At 47.5% G+C, this 11502-nt stretch overlaps 1 protein-coding gene across 1 annotated transcript in view; it reads left to right on the forward strand.

The window, feature by feature from the left end:
- The first annotated feature begins 180 nt into the window (after positions 1-180).
- LOC106816958 (putative fatty acid elongation protein 3) overlaps positions 181-11502 on the forward strand; it is a 15148-nt gene continuing 3826 nt past the window's right edge. The window contains exon 1 of the mRNA XM_014821609.1: positions 181-579. The gene's annotated coding sequence lies outside the window, so the exon portion shown is untranslated. The remainder of the gene's footprint in view (positions 580-11502) is intronic.

Below are 11502 nucleotides of genomic sequence, written 5' to 3' on the forward strand. Positions count from 1 at the left end.
AGAGAGAGAGAGAGAGAGAGAGAGAGAGAGAGAGAGAGAGAGAGAGAGAGAGAGAGAGCGAGATCTATGCATATATCATGAAATATCCGAGAGATGGCGCGAGTAAACGAGCGGGGAAAGTCACTCAGTCGCGTGCCGATTGGTCCAAATTCCAGCCTCGCTTGATTCCCTGTGAAAAAATTCGCCGCAGATTCGTTTTGCACCGCACTCACTTGACAATGGGCCGCCAGCGCATGCACGCCCATTGAGTTAGTGCAGTCTAAAGTCCACAATCCTTATGAATGTGAGTATTCGGGCGTACGTTATCAGATAAACGTCAGATCACATCACAACGTGATCAGTACCGGTGGTGTTGTACGCGAGTGTGTGTTTTCCACGTGCTACCGTGTGGTTGAACCGTCTGGTCGTAAACCGAGGAAATAAATCCACAGCATCCGGGCTCTCCTCAGACTCCTGTGACTGTTTCATAGCCTGCAATCTATAGCCGCCATTCTTTTTGCCGACTGTTTATAGAAGCGGGCGTGAAAGCGAGTAAAATTCTAGCGCTAGCACTTAGCATCGAGCGCTACATCAGTAACGGTACGTAAATTATTGAATAACCTTTGTAAAATTTGAGCTGCCAAATTATACAGTATGAATGTACATAGGAGGTATCGCGTACCGTACGACTGTACGTAACTCTTCACTGACACTGGATCCACAGGCACTTGGAACGTCTCAATAAAAATAAAAAAAGTAAACACGAAATGTATTTACGACCAAAGTCTTAATGTTTCTCTACTCTATTTCGCCTATTATTGCCGATAATCACCTGTAAATGCCATTCAAATGCTCATCTGCAACACACAAGTACACCGCACGCCCGCCCTGTGCACAAACAACATGAATAAGAGAGTATAGTATTAATAACATATAAATAAACAACATAACAACATAATGAACTCTCTTATTCATCATCACGTTGTTTGTGCACAGGGCGGGCGTGCGGTGTACTTAATTGTGTGTTGCATATGAGCATTTGAACGGCATTTGCAGCAAGTTATCGGCAATAATAGGCGAAATAGAGTAGAGAAACATGAAGACTGGTAGAGACGTTCTTTTTATTGAGACGTTCCAAGTGCCTGTGGCTGGATCGATGTGTGCTAGGCAGCAACAGTAAGTGTAGTGACCCTAGGGGTAACCGACTACGGTATGACAGGCGTTATATAGTTAACGCGTGTTTAGTTGTGTGGATTCAGTGTTCGCTCCTGCCGTTAGGCAGGATGGTGATGCCGTAGCAAATAACAGGTAGTACCAGTGGAACAGAACACATTTATATTCGGTTAACTGTACGGTTATAGTTTTATTGTTTCTTACTAGCTTACAAATAATTCCCCTGCATTCGTATATGCAGCGGATCTGATTACCACTATCTAGACTAATATTAAAGAGTTAATGCGTCGCCGGCTTCGTCTTCCCCTCTCCCGGTCGTCCTTTCTTCGCGTAGACCTAGGTAGCCTCCACGGGTGTCTCCCTCGTAGTCGCTCCTGGCTCTACCGACCTGAAATCCCGTTCTTCTTCCCTTTATTCCCTGTACCCGTAGTTCTACCTACCTGAAAACCCGTTCTCCTATTCCCTCTTCTTCTATCTCCCCGGGATCTAATTCCTAATATGCTTTCTTCTCCTCTTCTTCTTCTTCTTCCTACCTAGCCTGAAAAATAACGCTCTCTCTGCTCGGTTCAGCGCGCCTTACAGGGTTCTCCCTACGTTGCGCAAACGGGGCGCGCGCGCCCCGTTTGGGAAAACTCCCCCCTGTTTCAATCGTTGCGCCCCGTTTAAATTACCTCCGCCCCGATTAAATTCCACCACAATAAAAGTTTGCCAGCGCGGGAATCGGAATCGATCGTCAAGAAGTACGATTCGACCAGGGACGAGGCTGAACTGCTGTATTTTGGTACCGTAACATGCGATGCCCACTGGGCCGCAGACGAATACAGGCAAGGATACAACAGGTTAACAGTGTCGCGAACCCAACACTAACTGTACACCGACTCGGCTATCTTATATATACAAGGAACCCCAAATAGTGCGTATGGTGTGGCGTGGGCGGTGGTTTTACGCCTTGAATTAGGTGGTACCGGGTAAAAAATACGACGGCCGCGCCGGACACCCTAAGTTTCCCTCCCCCTCCCTCCTTCCCCCCTCCCCCTCCCCCTGTCCCCTCCCCCTGTTTGGAATTTCATCAGTGGGTGGGAGACCTGCCCTATATTAATATATAAACCTAGCTGGCAACGCCCCCCTACGTTGCCAGTTCGTTTAGTTATGGCTGGTTGTCAAAACACTACCCCCCCCTCCCACGGCAGAATACTACCGTGGCTGGTACGATTATTGCCCACCATCTGACGCACGTCGTTTCGTCAACTAAGTTACAACTTAGTTCCTGCTCTTTCGACAACTTTTAGACTATTCATTCTATCAGGAGCTAATAATGTCAAAGGAGGTAATGACAGCAATTGAGGTACTGCCATTTCCACTACATTTTATGCGTACGAGTCGATGTGAATAAAAATACAAATGGTATACAAACATGAGCTTATTTTTATGTCACTGCTGCGTACATTATTCTATCTCCGCGGGGTAGTATTACAACCGCGTAGCTTCCTTCGGCTTTTGACATATTCGTTACTTGTTGCCGACACATGTTTTTCACGTTACGTTTACCGGTATCTCTGGGCGAGGCCAAGCTCCAAATTCGCACACACAGGCTGACACAGCTATACTTGAAGGAGGCACGGCAGGGATCGCCTCAGGCAGCGCCAGCGGCAACTGTACGCGGACGGTTGCTATGCAAAACACATGTGCGAAAAGCTACAATCCGCTGGAGCGTCAGTTTACTCATAACGATTCATACACATCATTCCTCCGCGGGTGAAATAGTTCAGATATTTTACCAGCGCAGCGTTTATTTTAAAAAAACTGCGGGATTCAACCATAAAAACAAGGCATTCTAACTATAGTTTAAATGTAAAATAGTTTTAATTTTTAAACCAAGCATGGGTACAACGTAACTTAATTTCTAGGCGAATTTTCTGCACTCGACTAGGTTATGGCCGTAAAGCCCTGGCGCGCCTCCTTCATGTAGCTGTGCGTGCGAATTTGGTGCTTGGCCTTGCCAGAATACGGTAACTAACGTGAAAACCATGTTGTGCAAAAGTACGAATTATGTCAAAACGAAGGAAGCTACGCGGTTTAACGGCGCAAAATAAACTCATGTTTGTATACATTTGTATTTTTATTCACATCAATCTCGTACAATAAAAATGTAGTGAAATCAGTACCAAATCGCTGTTTTACTCCTTTGTCATTATTAGCTCCTGATTCTATTCAAATCTCCTCGTATATTATGCTGACTAATAGTACATAACCACGTTGATTATTATACTCTATATATCGCGTTACCGCTTTTCGCGTATACACTCTTTGTTTTCCCTAGACCCCTTCCGTATGATCCAAGATGGCTGTGCCCAGTTGTTGATCGTTTTATCTGTGCTGTCTAGATTTTAGCCTGTCTTTAGTCAATACCTGGTTATTCTATCTATATATGGCGAGTTCAATCTATCCGTCCTGATCTAGTCTACTGCTCATGTGAGTTACACACCCCCGAAATCTCTACAGTAAGTATTAAAATTGATATGCACGCACGTTTCCGCTTATGTGTTCAGTTCAACGTGTTTGTCAGGTTGTGTCGTTGCTATGTGCACTACTTAGATGCTATAGGATTCGGAAGGAAGTTCACCGGTTACTGCCAACTGTCATGTTCAATCCGTCCATCCATTGAAAAGACAATAATGAATAATGCATTAAAATTGAAATGACAGTAATTGTCACCATGAAATATGCAACTGTTTATGACATGTGATCATATCATATTTTTGTTTTATATCTTTATGTTTGGGGTTACTAAGTGTTGCCGTGGACCATCAACTGATTAATCATTAATGCAATGCTATACTATGCGATGCAGTGATGGTGCACTGATGTACGTGTGTTCCCGTTAAACATTTTACTTGTTTAACTGGTTGGCATGCTACCCCTTTCCTGTGAATTAATCCCTACCCCATTGAATTAATTCTTTCTTCCCTATCGAATTCTTTTTACTCAAATTGTACTAGATACTCTTCGTATTGGAATCAAGCGGCTGGTCTGAGAAGATTCCGCGGATTCACAGATTTCCTGGTTTTGGTTTTCATTTTGGTCATTCTTGAGATCGATGCAAAAAACTAAAACTGAGGGGGGATAAGGTGTACTGGAGTTGGGAGTTGGGGGTGAGGGGAGTTGGGAGGGGTGGCAAAATAACTAAAATTATCTACTCCTGATATACATTTTACTATAATTTGGCGAATGTTGTATGTATGTTAATGAAAGGCTCCGTCAGTTTGGATCCAAATAGCGCCAAATTCACAGAAGAGATCGATGAGTACACAGGACGGGTTCTAAACTATACTCGGTTGAAAACCGTTTGTTGGGTCTTAAACAAATGACCAAAAAAGCAAAAAAAGGTTAGAAGATTTGACCTGAAAATAGGACGGGCCGCTGTTATTGTTTTCGGTTTGTCTGTATCGTGTGTTGCTGTGCCTGTGTGTTCTGAGATTGTTATGTATAACGCCAACTAGATGTAAGTAGAATAACCACGTAATAATGAAGTTAAATATTCGTGCTATTTGGGCCATAGTTCCATATGAGATGTACAAGTTCAATTTCAGTGGAGCAAGATTTTTTTTTTGGAGTCGTGCAAGATCCAATGGGGGGGGCGGGGCGGGGGGGGGCGGGGGGGGGGGGGGGGGGGGGGGGGGGGGGGGGGAGGGGGGCGGGGGGGGGGGGGGGGGGGGGGGGGGGGGGGGGCGGGGTGGGGGGGGGAGCGGGGGGGGGGGGGGTGGGGGGGCGGGGGGGGGGGCGGGCGGCGGGCGGGTGGGGGGGCGGGGCGGGGGGGGGGGGGCGGGCGGCGGGGGGGCGGGGGCGGGGGGGAGGGGGCGGCGGGGGGGGGGGGGGAGGGGGGCGGTGGATGGGGGGGGGAGGAGGGGGGAGGGGGGGGGGGCGGGGGGGGGGGGGGGGGGGGGGGGGCGGGACATGTGCGGGTGTCCGTGAACAGCCGAGCTGTCTAAGCGCTGAGATGTGTCTTATGTCCCCGGCGGTATGGCCGGAACGGTCTGCCGGAACGTTACCGTGGGATATGGTATACCGGAAACGTACTTGGTACTATCTAATTGCTGGAACCGATTACCCTGGCGTACGGTCCGCTATACCAGAAACGTACCCTGGTACGTATCTAATATAACCGGACCGTACTCTCTTGGCCTACTCCATAAAGATCTAGGGCGAGTCGGCCTGTGACCTACGCCTACTCCTACCTAACCCATAACCCTAATCCTAACCGCTAAACCATATACAAAATATGTGACCGGTACGTTCCGGTTACCGGGATCCTTGATACCAGGTTTACTGTCCCGGCAGTGACTCCTGGGGGACATAGACCCTGATGAGCGTCACAAGCCGGTCCGATCAGCAAGCACGATATATAGTTTACTTTCGCTCCGCCACAGAGTGCAAACCATGCGTAGAAATAAGCGATCACAACCACGAGCAATATTACCTAGGTCGCAACAGTGCAAAATGCTGAAGGGATAATTTACCGTGCTACGCAGCCAAGTGGGTTAATCAGTCGCCGAACCTACCAAGCCCTTTCACTCTTCTATATTCTAACTTTGTGAGTCCGCTATCATCAACCAGTACATGACGCATACATAAACATTTCTGTGTGGTGTGTGTATTTCACTGTTCGTACTTGCCAACAAATGGTTAATGGTTACGAGTAAGCAGGATTGTAATGTATTGGTATTAGACATTCTCACCATAAAAAAAACATGTGCAAAACTAATTCTCAAATAAACCTTACACATAACACTACATGTACGTCGGTATAACATGCATCACAGTCATAGCCGCGGTAGCCGGGTTCCAGTATGAGTACATATAAATAATCACATAATATAATACAGCCAACATGAACAAACACTATACAACTAGACAGGGGCCTCACGGAGAGTGACATTACTCGCCAGGCATGTAACACTGTATGTGATACGCATCTGGCTCGCCGCCTCGCTGCTGGCTTGCGTGCCTGACTGACTCGCGCTTGCTTGGAACGCTGCCTGACTCGCCGTCGCTGGTGGTTGCTGTGCACTTTCATCGCCTGCTGTGACTCGCGCTCAGCTGGGCTCGACACGCTATCGATTGCGCCGCGCGGACTGGACACACAGCACACACACACAACCACACACGCACACACACCCACCACACACAACGACGATTCCATTACTCTCCTCCACTCCGTCTAACTTCGTGGGCCGATGCGTAACATAGTGGCATATCCAACACTATGGGATATCGCACACAACACGCAGGCCGGCTCACAAGCGATGATGTGTGGGTAACCCAGCAAGCGACGTCTTTGTTAGCTGGAGGCACTAGCGTACATCAGGTAGAATAACGAAGGCAAGTCAATTTCGCCGAGAGATAGTTGTTAGCCATGCGCTGTAGGGGCAGTAGAGTTCTCACCGGCTGCGCATCGTCCCTCCGTCAGTAAGTGGAGCGAGTGGGAAGATACTGGAAATGCTACACAAAGGATGATTCTATCTACCGCGAGAAACAATACTGATTTTCTCAAATTGGATTGCTTCAGAATGTTGTTCAATACCAGTGGACATTGTCAAATACTTCTGTTCAGAAGACTGCAACTGACTGTTCCAAGTTGTTTCTCTTTTTCTCACTGGAAAAGACATTGCCCCTTTAAAAAGAATGCTAAAGAAACTGCCAATGACATTTTTCATGAGTATGTAATTAGACATGCATTCCATTCAGGGATACAATAATGACACTACAGAACATGAATTTGTATCCATATATTCAAGGCTCGACACTACTTTTTTTATTAGTGGCCCGATCGCGGCCACCAAAATCATAGCTTTTCAATTTTTGGTGGCCCGAAATGAAAATCTCGGGTGCCCGAAAAAAAAACAAGACAAAAACTTATTAAATCTTTTATTCAAACTCGATATTTCGTATTATTATTTGCAAATTGCGCGTCTGATGCATTGGCACAAGTCTTTAACAAACCCACACAGAATGGCCACACACTGACTATTGGATGATTGACAGATACATTTGAATTATCCATTGCAACAAGCAGCTATGGCTGCGCGCCTCAGATGTTGTCTCTGGCTATACTGCGTTCGCGCGCGAATGTTCGGTCGCAGAGCCGGACATTGTCTAGCAGAGCTGAGGCCGGATACCAGTCTAACACATAACGTGGCTTGTTGCACCGCAGTTAGACGGATATAAACATGCCGCCGTGTATGGCCCGCGATATAGAATGCCTGCCCACGTGCGTCAGTGGTTGTGCCCTCCGCTCCGCGAATTTGCTCGCTCTCTTTGAAGTGAGATTAGCACGTAAGAAACAATTTATTTTTATCACATAGACACTTTGAATATTTTAAGTTGGCCCGATGGCTGGCCCACCAAATTTTAACTTTTGAAATTTTAGGTGCCCGAATCAAGTTGTGGGTGGAAACCTGCGCCAACCGGCCCACCGACTAAGTGTCGAGCCTTGTATTATATCAGTATTGTGCACAAACTTAGATTTCTGACAAGAATATGAAGAAATTATTAGATTTCCTTATGTAGCATTTCTCTGAAGAGGTTTATGTAGTAAAAAGAGCCTCAGGCATATCATTATGCATTAAAAAAGGGGATAGTGAAACTAAGGCAAAGTACTTTTAAAGTTTTCACTAAAGTTATAAATTAGAAATGTATTGGATATTGTACAGGTCAACAAATGACATTGTTTTGTATATGGAATCAATCTCCTACTTCAAAATTTGTATCTGAGTTTATATATGCATTCCAATTTAATGCTTTAAGTACTTGGTGGAAATACATGTATTGTCATTTATGTTGACATGCATTTATAAACATGAATCCATTGGCAAAGGGTGAACTGTGGAATGTAGTGGCATACAATATGTTGTAATTTTATATGTTATGAATGTGGCAAGTTTAAATAATAATAATATGGATTTATAGTATGGTTAGTTATACATACATGTAATTCCTAAGTGTATCTTGTTGATTTTAAGGCAAGGGGGGGTCAAACATGATGTTTTTGTTAACTCGTCACACTTTGCATGGACAATGTAAACGCTTACTACCGTTTACTGATTGCCCACATCTACAGCTACGGTATCCATCACAGGATTGCTGTTTGCCGTGATTGCCCTCACAAAAATTTCATGCAGGATTTATTCCTCGTTAGAATTACTCTTTGCTCACCGACGCATGCTATCGCTTGGATAAACGACAATTTTTGCAGCGCTCCCATTGTGGTGAAGAGAATCCTCCTGGATGCCCTGAAAAGAGTTCGAAAACATTTTCGCTGGTAAATTGATCGGTCCCTGAGCAGCTGGAACGCTTGTCAAACTGCAACTTATGTGCAGGTGCTCCTCATTTCTGAATGTTGGTGCATGTGCAAGCTTGCAACTACAGATGTCACGAACCGATGACAATAACCATCAGTGGCGGATCTAGAGGGGGGGTTGGAAGGGTTCAACCTCCCTCCCGCGCCCCCGTTCAGCCACTTTACTAAAGTATATCCATGAGTGATCATGATTCTCTATTAATCTAATTAAATTAGATTCTAATCTAGATTCTAATCTAATCTAATTAAATTAGAATCTAATCTAAATTATAAGTTAGATTAAATGACATAGAATTAATTATTATATATATAATATATATATATTAATATATAAATTTTTATTAATAATCAACTTCTTAGGCTGTTATTGCATACTAGTAAATGGGGCCACCCTAGCACTGCTTGCCTTCGACACACCTTCACTCAATACTCCTCCCCCCCCCCTTGTCTCCTGAAAGCTAAGATCCGCGCCTTGCGAATGCATCATAAAATATGCAAAATTAGGCTGCATCGTTGCGGATCTGTTGAAGTGTTTGTGGCTATGTGTTTGCAAGCTGACAGTGTAGTAAACGTCTTCATACACCTTTTTTGTCTAACGCATTGATTACTATGAATTACATATATAAAATGCAAGAAAATTGCTTCGAAGTTGTAATTGATGGATGCCAGTAAATAATTTACATTTAAGTCTATTCATCAAGTTATTACATTACAAATTTAACCATACAGTGCTTGACAAAAAGGCACATATATGATTACAATATGTTACGAATGACTGATCGCGGATGTTAATACTATATGTTTTCTTTTATTAAGTAATTGAGCTTTTACCTGACAAACCTCGTGAACTGCAACGAGCGTATGAACATATTATATACGTATACTATGTTTCACTATTAATGGTGCAGGTGGTGAGTAGGTTCACGTGTTGGTATAATCGACATACGCATATGAGGTTACCTATTATGCGTAGAATGCGACGAGAACAAGGACTTCTCTCAAAGTATTTCTTTTATTTCTAGTCGCGGTCTTAACTTCGTCGTGCTGAACGGAGTCTAGTGGTCAGCCTCACGTCTGCTCCCAGAGCGCAAAAAATCTGACAGGCGCGCCGCGTCCGATTCTGTCCGTTTCGCCGGTTCCCGTGCACAGGTGATCGGCCAGTGGCCGATAAATCCGCCACCACTTGGCCGGCTGGACAACCGGTGGCGAGCAGCCCGTCGGCCGGCGGCAATGGCGTGGGAGGACCGCGGACTGTCGAGCCGGGGGGCGCGACGTCGTGGGGAAGCGGACATTGGACTACTCTGGCTACGCGCTCCTGTGATGTGCGTCGCCATCGTCGCGCTTTCAGGACTGCGATGAGAACGTCCGACAAGTGGAGCTTGCCGGCTCCCTGGTGTTCCACTCGCGCGTGTGTTCCATCGTCGGCGCGGGCGTTCACGTTCCCGGACTTTCGCTACACGGGTTGACCTCGTTCAGGCATCGACTTCTCGCCTGTGCCGACTGGCACGGGATGAGATGGCGCGCGCCGGCCTATGGCGGCTTCTCTATATGCCAGTCAGCAAGCTGCTCGAACGGGCGACACCTTCTTCGTCCGTGCTCAGAACGCGGCCGCTGAGTTCCTGCACTGCGTACCACCACGGTCACCGTGTTCGTCTACTTGCTGGGCTACTGCTTTGCGGTTGGCACAGCGCGAGCATCCGCTGGTTCTGCCTTCATGAACTAGCCTCGTGCACGCGGTATGTACGTGTACTACGCGGCGAAGGCGGCGCGATACCACTCAACAAATGTGTTGGCGCGCCGTGTGCCCGGCTGTCGTCAGCGCTTGCATCCCCCGTGCATGATCTCGCAGCATGCTTTGCGCGCACATAGCGATCTCGTGCTCCGGCGCGACGCAGTGCACGTACAGTGCGCCGGCTACGGGCAGAGTGCGGATTACGAGAGCGCGCGGGAGGGTGGTACGACCGCGCGCGGCGCTGCATGGTTGATTCTCCGGTTACACCTGCTGGCTTGCGTATGAGTTCATTTCTACGGATGCGTACATGGACACGAAAAAGAGGAAAGACTTGGGGTTGGTGTGGGTGGTCGGTGCCTGCGGAGATAGGATAAGACGACCGAGTTAGCGAAACGCGGCAGTCAGAAGAGAGTCTGGTTTGGTCGTCTTGCCGTGCGGAAGAATGAGCCGAGTAGGAAAACGCGGCGTCAGAAGAAGCGTGGTTGGTGTTGCTGCGAGTAGAACACGAGGTAGGAACGCGGCGGCAGTTTCAGAAGAAGGCTGGTTGGGTGTTTGCTGCGGCGGTAGAAGAGCGAGTAGGAAACGCGGCGTGCGTTCAGAGAAGTCTGTGTGGTGTTGCTGGGTCGGAGTAGAAGGAGCACGAGTAGGAAACGTGGCTTCAGAAGAAGGCTGGTTGGAGGCGTGGGGGGGTCCGAGGCGGGGTGTGGCCCTGCCGCGTAGAGAGGTTACCGAGTAGGACACGGGCGGGTTCAGAAGAAGCTGGTTGGCGGGGTGGGGCGGGTGGTGTTGCTGCGGAGGAAGAAGATCGGAGTAGGGAATACGCGGCGTCGAGAAGCTGGTTGGATCAGTGTTGCTTGACGGTAGAGAGGTTCGCAGTAGGAATGCGCGGCGTTCAGAGAGCTGGTTGGTGTTACTGCGGTTATAGAGAGCGAGTTGGAGGATTGCCGGAGCGTTCAAAGTAAGCGGCTTGGTGTTGGCTTGCGCGGCAGAAGACCGAGCTAGGAATGCGGCGTTCAGAGAAGCTGAGTTGGTGTTGCTGCCGCGGTAGAAGACCGAGTAGAAACGCGGCCGTCAGAGAGTCGCGTGGCTGTATGCCTGCGGAGAGAAGACCGTATGATCGGAAACGCGGGTTCAGGAGAGCTTTGGTTTGGTGTTGCTCGAGTAGTGAGAGGCGAGTTAGCGAACGCATGGGTTCTCAGGTCAGAAGAAAGCTGGGTGCGCTGTTGTGCCGGGTAGAGTCCGAGTAGGAATCTCTCGCTCT

The sequence above is a fragment of the Priapulus caudatus genome, unplaced genomic scaffold (assembly GCF_000485595.1).
Source record: "Priapulus caudatus unplaced genomic scaffold, Priapulus_caudatus-5.0.1 Scaffold33, whole genome shotgun sequence".
In the NCBI taxonomy this organism is placed as follows: Eukaryota; Metazoa; Priapulida; class Priapulimorpha; order Priapulimorphida; family Priapulidae; genus Priapulus; species Priapulus caudatus.